The sequence below is a fragment of the Scyliorhinus canicula genome, chromosome 7 (assembly GCF_902713615.1).
Source record: "Scyliorhinus canicula chromosome 7, sScyCan1.1, whole genome shotgun sequence".
In the NCBI taxonomy this organism is placed as follows: Eukaryota; Metazoa; Chordata; class Chondrichthyes; order Carcharhiniformes; family Scyliorhinidae; genus Scyliorhinus; species Scyliorhinus canicula.
In genome coordinates this window covers 168,165,140-168,173,944 of record NC_052152.1, presented here as the reverse complement: position 1 = coordinate 168,173,944, position 8,805 = coordinate 168,165,140, and positions in this window count along the sequence as shown.

Below are 8,805 nucleotides of genomic sequence, written 5' to 3'. Positions count from 1 at the left end.
ATGTCGCACTTGCCGCCACGCTGAATCAGGCAGGCAGACCCATGGCATTCTTTTCACGCACCCTCCACGCCTCTGAAATTCAACATTCCTCTGTTGAAAAGGAGGCCCAGGCAATCGTTGAAGCGGTGCGTCACTGGAGGCATTACCTGGCCGACAGGAGATTCACTCTCCTCACTGACCAACGGTCGGTAGACTTCATGTTCAACAACACGCAGCGGGGCAAGATCAAGAATGACAAAATCTTGTAATACAGGTTCCTCCGGTAAGCCACTGCCGGCTAGCTCCGCCCACAGGGAGCTTGTGTATAAATATGCGTGTGAGTCACTCAGACTCTAGTCTTCAGTAGAAGCCGGAGGAATAGCATCACACAGCAATAAAGCCTCGATTGAACTTGTCTCTCGTCTTTGACTGCAATTGTTAGCGCCACAGTTAACACTTTTCTGTGTACGCGGCGGGAACTGTATTGTACCTGGAGCAGCCTCGCGGGGCTGTTTGAGTTTTACATTTTGTTTGACCTTCCTGTGTTAGTGAGATTGCTCCAGTGGATCAGGAGGGGGGGATGGCGTGCTGGGGAGTGGGGATGAGGTCGGGGAAACAATGGGAATGGGACAAGTGGGCACTGGAGTGATGAGTCACTGGGCTAGCAGATTGGCTAGTCAAGGGAGTCAGGTGGGGGGAGAGAATACAGCCAATGGATGGCTGGGGTGGGGCTACCGGGGATGTTGCTGGGAGGCGAGGGGGGGGGGGTTATTCTGCTGACGTAGGGATCTGAAGTAGGTAATGGAAAGGAGGTCGAGGGTGGAGGCGACCAAGAAGTGAGCCAAGAATGGCGCGGCGCACGGGCCGTGGGGATGGAGGTGGCCAAGAGGCGAGCGAAGAATGACGCGGCGCTTGGGCCAGGTGCGGGCCCAAGAAAGGTTATGGTTGACCGGCTTGGGGGGTGGGTGGGTTGTGCCCCCCAACCAGGCTGATCACCTGGAATGTCAGGGGACTAAATGGGCCAGTTAAAAGGGCGCGTGTGTTCGGGCATTTGCGAGCTCTGAAGGCGGACGTAATTATGTTGCAGGAGACAGCGCCGGCTCTAGGGTTGCTGGCGCCCCGGGCAAGCTGAACTTGGGGGGGGGGGGCCGAGGGGGGGGGGCGGGGCCGGGGGGGGCCGAGGGGGGGGGGGGCGAGGGGGGGTGAGGGGGGGGGGGGCCGAGGGGGGGGGTGGGGCGGAGGGGGGGCGGGGCCGAGGGGGGGGCCGAGGGGGGGGGGGCCGAGGGGGTGGGGGCGGCGGGGCCGAGGGGAGACGGCGGCGGGACCGAGGGGAGACGGCGGCGGGGCCGAGGGGGGGGGCGGCGGGGCCGAGGGGAGACGGCGGCGGGGCCGAGGGGAGACGGCGGCGGGGCCGAGGGGAGACGGCGGCGGGGCCGAGGGGGGGGCCGAGGGGGGGCCGAGGGGCGGGCGGGGGCCGAGGGGGGGCGGGGCTGAGGGGGGGCGAGGCCAAGGGGGGGCGCGGCCGAGGAGGGGGGCGGGTTAAGGGGGGGCGGACCCGAGGGGGGGGCGGGTGGGGCGGACCCGAGGGGGGGGCGGACACGCGGGGGGGCGGACGCGGGGGGCGGACCCGAAGGGGGGGCGGACACGCGGGGGGCGGACCCGAGGGCGGGGCGGGGGGGCGGACCCGAGGGGGGGCGGACACGCGGGGGGGCGGACGCGGGGGGCGGACCCGAAGGGGGGGCGGACCCGAGGGCGGGGCGGGGGGGCGGACCCGAGGTTAGGCGGGGGGGGACTGATCGGGGGGACGGACCGAGCTGGGGGGCCGCCCTGGGGGCGGGCGGCCACCGCGCATGCGCTGGTTGGCACCGGCCCAACTGCGCATGCGCGGGACCCGAGTCTCTGGCGCCCCCGAGCACATGGCGCCCCGGGCGACTGCCCGAGTTGCCGGTGCCTTGAGCCGGCCCTGGCAGGAGACACATCTGAAAGTGTCTGACCAGACTAGGCTAAGGAAGGGCTGGATTAGCCAGGTCTTCCACTCGGACTTGGATTCTAAGTCCAGGGGGGTAGCAATTATGATCAATAAGCGGGTTCAATTTGAGGCGGAAGGCGTAGTCGCAGACAGGGGGGGCAGATTCCTGATGGTAAGGGGCAAACTGGAGGGGAGAAGAGTGGTGCTGGTAAACATATATGCTCCGAACTGGGACGATGTGGACTTTATCAAAAGAGTGCTGGGGATGATCCCGGACCTGGACTCACGTAGGTTGATAATGGACTTTAATACGGTCCTTGACCCGTGGCTGGACCGGACGTGTCCCAGAATGGGTAGACTCCCAGCAATGGCAAGGGAGCTAAAAGGGTTCATGGAGCAAATGGGGGCAGTGGACCGATGGAGAGCCAGACAGCCGACGGGAAGGGGCTACTCGTTTTACTCACATGTTCATAAAGTATATTCTAGGATTGATTTCTTTATCTTGAGCAAGGACTGTGTAGGGGAGGTAAAGAATACGGAATATTCGGCAATCACTATCTCGGACCATGCCCCGCACTGGGTGGACCTGCAGGTCGGGGGTGGGGGGTGGGGGGGGGGGGGGGGGGGGGAGGAATTACCAATGCCCACAATGGAGGTTAGATGTAGGATTGTTGTCGGAGGAGGGGATATGTGAGAGACTTCGGAAGTGTATGCAAAATTACTTGCAGGTGAACGATACGGGGGAGGTTTCAGCAGCAACCCTGTGGGGGGTGCTGAAGGCAGTAGTGAGGGGGGAGCTGATCTCAATTCGGGCTCACAGGGTCAGAGCGGACAGAGCAGAAATGGACAGATTGGTCAGGGAAATGTATCGGATAGACAAGGAGCATGCGGGGTCCCCGGGGAGGATCTACTCAGGGAGAGACGAAGATTACAGGCGGAACTGGGGGTGCTATCCATGAGTAGGGCCGTGGAACAACTTATGAAGGCGAAGGGAGTGGTGTATGAGCATGGGGAGAAGGCCAGCAGATTGCTGGCGCAGCAACTCAGGAAGAGGGAGGCGGCCAGGGAAATAAGTAGAGTGATTGATGGGGAGGGGAGCAGAGTGGAGGACCCGGCAGGACTGAATAAGGCAGTGGTGGGCAAACTTTTCTGTGCAAGGGCCACATTCAGAAATTCACAATTTTAAAGGGCCGCATAGTATATTAAGTAAAATAATTAATATTTAAAATAGCCAAAATAAAAGGTTTTTAAAGAAAATAAAAACAATTAATTTTTATTAATTAATATTTTAAAGTAGAAACTTCACATGAAACACATGTTGTGCCGAGCAATGATCACCCTACTCAAGTCAACGTATCCACCCTATACCAGTAACCCAACAGCCCCCTCCCCCCCTCCACCATTAACCTTAATATTTAAAAAAAAAACATTTAAAAAAAAAAACATTTGTTTTAATGACTTGATCTTGGTGGGCCGCATAAAGACCTTTGGCGGGCCGCATGCGGCCCGCGGGCCGTAGTTTGCCCACCCCTGGAATAAGGTATTTTGGGACTTCTATAATAGGCTGCATACTTCAGAACCCCCGGAAGAACCGGAGGAGATGAAAAGGTTCCTGGACGGGCTAACATTCCCAAAAGTAGGCGGGGGACTAGTGGACGGGCTGGGGGCCACGATTAGAGTGGAGGAGATATTGGGGGGCCTAAAAGCCATTCAGTCGGGGAAAGCCCCGGGGCTAGATGGATACCCAGTAAAGTTTTACAAGAAGTTCTCGGAGATAGTGGGACCGGCCTTTACTAGGGTTTTTAATGAGGCAAGGGACAGAGAGACTCTGCCGCCGCCGATGTCACAAGCCACTATCTCGCTGATACTGAAGCGGGACAAGGACCTGGAATCCTGCGGGTCATACAGGCCAATCTCCCTGATCAATGTGGATGCCAAGCTCCCGGCAAAGGTCCTGCCGATTAGAATTGAGGACTGCGTACCGGAGGTGATTGGGGACGATCAGACAGGGTTTGTGAAAGGCAGGCAGCTGATAGCTAACTTGAGAAGATTGCTTAATGTGATCATGATGCCCCCGACGGGCAAGCAGGTGGAGGTAGTGGTTGCAGTGGACGCTGACAAGGCCTTTGATCGGGTGGAGTGGGGCTATCTGTGGGAGGTGCTCGGACGGTTTGGGTTCGGGGAGGGACTGGTAAATTGGGTCAGACTATTGTACCAGGCCCCAAAAGCTAGCGTTAGGATGAACAGGATAATGTCAGATTATTTCAGACTACATTGCGGAACCAGACAGGGATGCCCACTCTCCCCATTGCTGTTTGCGCTGGCCATAGAGCCATTGGCGATTGCGTTGAGACCTGCAAAGGGAAGGAAGGGAATGACCAGGGGCGGGGTGGAACATAGGGTCTCTCTCTATGCGGGCTCACTGGCTGGGATGGAAAATATACTGGAAACACTGAGGAAGTTCGGCTGGTTTTCAGGGTACAAATTAAATATGGCCAAGAGTGAGATGTTTGTGGTGCAGGCAAGGGGCCAAGAGAATAGATTGAAGGAGCTGCCATTTAGGCTGGTTGGGGAAAGTTTCCGGTACTTGGGGATACAGGTGGCATGAGACTGGGGCAGGTTGCACAAGTTAAATTTGACCAGGGTGGTGGAACAAATGAAAAGGGAGTTTCGGAGATGGGATGCACTCCCGCTGTCACTGGCGGGGAGGGTGCAGACTGTAAAGATGACAATCCTCCCAAGATTCCTGTTCATCTTCCAGTGCCTCCCGATCTTTATCCCACAGTCCTTCAAAGGACTGGCAAAATCATCATGAGCTTTGTCTGGGCGGGAAAATCCCCGCGGGTGAAGAAGGCGATGCTTGAGAGGAGCTGCAGCGAGGGAGGGCTGGGAGTAGTTGATCAGACTCAGCATTGCCGAGTCTGATCAACTACTACTGGGCGGCTAACATAGCCATGATAAGGAAGTGGATAGTGGATACGGGGTCTATCTGGGAGCGGGTGGAGGCGGCTTCGTGCAGGGGCACCAGTTTGGCAGCCCTGGTCACGGCTCCCCTACCACTGTCGCCGGCCAGGTACTCCACCAGCCCGGTATTGGGGGAGGCCCTGTGGATAAGGGGCCAGTGGAGTAGGCATGTAGGGGAGGTGGGTGCATCTGTCTGGGCTCCAATATGTGATAACCATCGATTTGCCCCCCGGGAACATGGATGGGGGGTTTCGAACATGGCAGCGGGCGGGGATGAGGAGGATGGGCGATATGTTCCTGGAGGGGAGCTTTGCGAGTTTGAGGGGCTTGGAGGAGAAATTTGGGCTGGTAAGGGGAAATGACTTTAGGTACTTACAGATGCGGCACTTTGTCCACAGACAGGTCCCATCCTTCCCACGCCTCCCGTCAATAGGGATCCAAGACAGAATAGTCTCTAGAGGAGAAGGAGGAGAGGGTCAAGTCTCAGATATTTATAAGGTGCTCATGAAGGGGGAAGAGTTTGAGACGGAGGAACTGAAACTCAAATGGGAGGAGGAGCTTGGCGGGGAGATGGAGGACGGGCTGAGGGCAGAAGCCCTGAGTAGGGTAAACTCAACCGCAACATGTGCCAGGCTCGGCCTAATTCAATTTAAGGTCGTTCACCGGGCCCACATGAACGGTAGCTCGGATGAGCAAATTCTTTGGGGTAGAGGATAAGTGCGCTAGATGCGGGGGAGGACCAGCAAACCACGTTCTCATGTTTTGGGCATGCCCTAAGCTTAGGGGGTACTGGGAGGGATTTACGGTGATCATTTCCTGGGTGCTAAAAGCAAGGGTGGCGATGGGTCCAGGGGTGGCAATTTGTGGGGTTTCGGAAGGCCTGGGAGTCCAGGGCAAGAAAGAGGCCAATGTTCTGGCCTTTGCTTCCCTGATAGCCCGGCGACGAATACTGCTGGCATGGAGGGACTCAAAACCCCCGAAGACCGAGCTATGGCTTTCGGACATGTCAAGTTTTCTGGGTATGGAAAAATTAAGTTTGCCTGAGGGGATCTGTACTGGGGTTCGCCCGAAGGTGGCAACCATTCATCGACTTCTTCGCGGGAGAGTGAACGTCAGCAAGGGGGGTGGGTGGGGGGTGAGGGGGGAGATTAGAGTAGAGTAGGAGGGATAAATAGGCGGGTAGTGTCGATGGGAGGGGAGCGGGCTTGTGCAGTACGGTTCGATTGAAGTATTGATTTTACGTTCGTTGATGTTTGCACATTTTTGCCTTTTTTTTTGTTGTTATCTGTAACTGTTTACAATGCCGAAAAATACCTCAATAAAATTGTTTGATAAAAAAAAACTATTTGCAGCAAGTATAAAAGAACATTACAATTCCAGACAGCGAATCTGACTCTTCTCCTGGACTAGATCTGTTCTGCAGGTTTTAAAGGCTCCTAGCCTGCTGGAATCGCACACATTTTGTCCTGGTAGGTCAGGGCATCACATGGCCTCCGAGATTTGCCGAGGTCTCGGTTGGGGAGGTCACATGACTCCCAAATGATTGAATATTTGTTGGGTTACTTCAAAGAAATTTTCTATATAATATGGGAAATGAAAAATACACCTTGAACGTTACTGAAGGTCTGTCTTTGGAAAATTCACTTATAATAATATTGCCATATTAATTCAGATCACATTGATGTCAAATAGCTATAAATTCTGAATAGCTTGTGAGTGCTGAAGAATTCCTGTAAGCATTACATGTATTTCTTGTCACATTTTAGCTGTCACACAACGATTCTTGTACTTGGTGACAACAGAAGGAAATGGCGCCTTAATCTATTGGCCAGTATGCACCACCATGGTAATCAGCGGCTACAGAGGCTTGGCAACGTGTGGCAACAGAGAAAAGATTAACCTACAATGACATCTGATGGACAACCATTTGTTATACGGCACTTGGGACAGAAACTGCCTCTGATGTCTCTTAAGCCATCAGGAAAAGTGCACCGTAAGAAGCTATCCCATCCCCAGTGGATTTGATCTGCTGAATGTCCATCACTTTACACAGAGGGAAGAATGCAGGCAATGAATTAGCTGTCACACATCAACCATCATTATCTGTGACCTAAGGTTCAAATCCAGCATAAGCTGGTGATATGAAAGACTCCTCTGTCTATTGTTTTCAAGTGCATTACAAGAAATGAGTTAAGCAATCTCAACCCAGTTATTGCTAAAGGACACCTTCAGGTCAACTCAATTTCAGCAGTCAATATTCTTCTGGAAGCAGGTGGGGTCCAATTAAAATATTCAAGTGGTAGCAGCTGACATTTTCAGGAGCCCCAATGGCATTTTTAATCAGTGTTACCATCCCTACTTTGTCAATCTACCCACAAACGACAGGCAATAAATATCTGGAGGCAACCATTTGTGTGCTGTTTAAAGGTAGCTCAGCTGCATCTATTTAAATGCTGCAACAGTTCAGGTGGCATTTTGTTGGTCATGTAAAGCAGCTCCTTATACAATCTTAAAATACTTGGAGAATCATCAAAAATCTTATGGGATTTCTGACATTTCACATTTTCCATATGGAGATCCTTCTGGATAGCAGAGGGGTGGAAGTGTAGCAGGAAAGCAGCAGAAGCTACACCGAGGCCACCAGATAGAGCGTGACAATCTCACAGGAATTCTTATCCTCCCAACAGGAACTAGAATTTCAGAACAGTCCATAAAGCTACTTTATGGGCGGCAGTCACAGGATGTGTCACCTTCTGCAACAAGACATGCAACCAAATGCCACGGCCAGCAATGCTGCAGTCCAGTCATTGCAATCATGACCTTCCTAGGTTGCAACAGAGGATGTCAACAACATTCAGCCTGCAATTCATGTTTACACTAAATCGGTGATCTCTTCCACGTAATATAATATTTATAATATTCCGGATTGGAGAACATGAAACAACAGGGTAGGGTTTTGGGATTGCTGGCTTCTCTGGGATCCAAGGCTCAATCACTGTATTCTTTGATCAGAATATTACAGCCCTCCCCGCTCGGGATTCTCCCATGGTAGGGTCAGCAAGTCATTGAAATCTCATTTCACCTTACTGGGCCTAGAAGACCCATCAGCGAGAAGGGCTGGAAAATTCCTGCCATTGTTCCATGTGATGGATGGAATCCCAGCTTCTAACACAGTCCTTTACTCAAAACTTCTGTGTCATCAGAGGTCACATGACTCTGGCAAGCCACATTGCACAACAGGCTTCTACGCACAAGGGCATTTCTCCACACATGCATGTTCCCTTGAAGGCTCCATCAGATGAACCCATTACTTCATGAATTACAATGACTTCTACTCAAATTATATGCAACTGTTGTGTGATCACTAGCTGTTGCCAGTAAGTTGATACTTACTTTCCTGACAGATAGTGGGATTCTATAATATTGCAGCAATCCTTTAATCCCCCTCACTTTTAGCCTTTCCACAGAACATGAGAGCCTGGCGGTTGGGGACAAAAGCCACCCACTGTAAACATGGCTCATGACTCCTCCCATTGGTGATGATGTACACTAATATAAGATTCATGTCTCAGAAATAATCCTCATCAAGCTGACCATTGAATTCCGCAAGCAATGGATCTACAACCTGGCTCCAGAGGCTTCCTCCAGGCTAGTCCAGGCTCTGTAAAGTAGCAGTGGCTGAATGCTGCTCTGCAACGGTGAGAACATACATCCCCAGCAATGATGCTCTTCAACATGGATGAAGGATATAATATTGAGGATGGTGGGGAGGAGGAGGCCTCTAACACGTGCCTGCAGCCAGAGCTCTTCGACAGAACCTCATTGAAGAGCGCTTCACCTGCACTATCCCTGCTCTTCTTTATTATAAGTTATATTCAATATCTGTCCCTGTC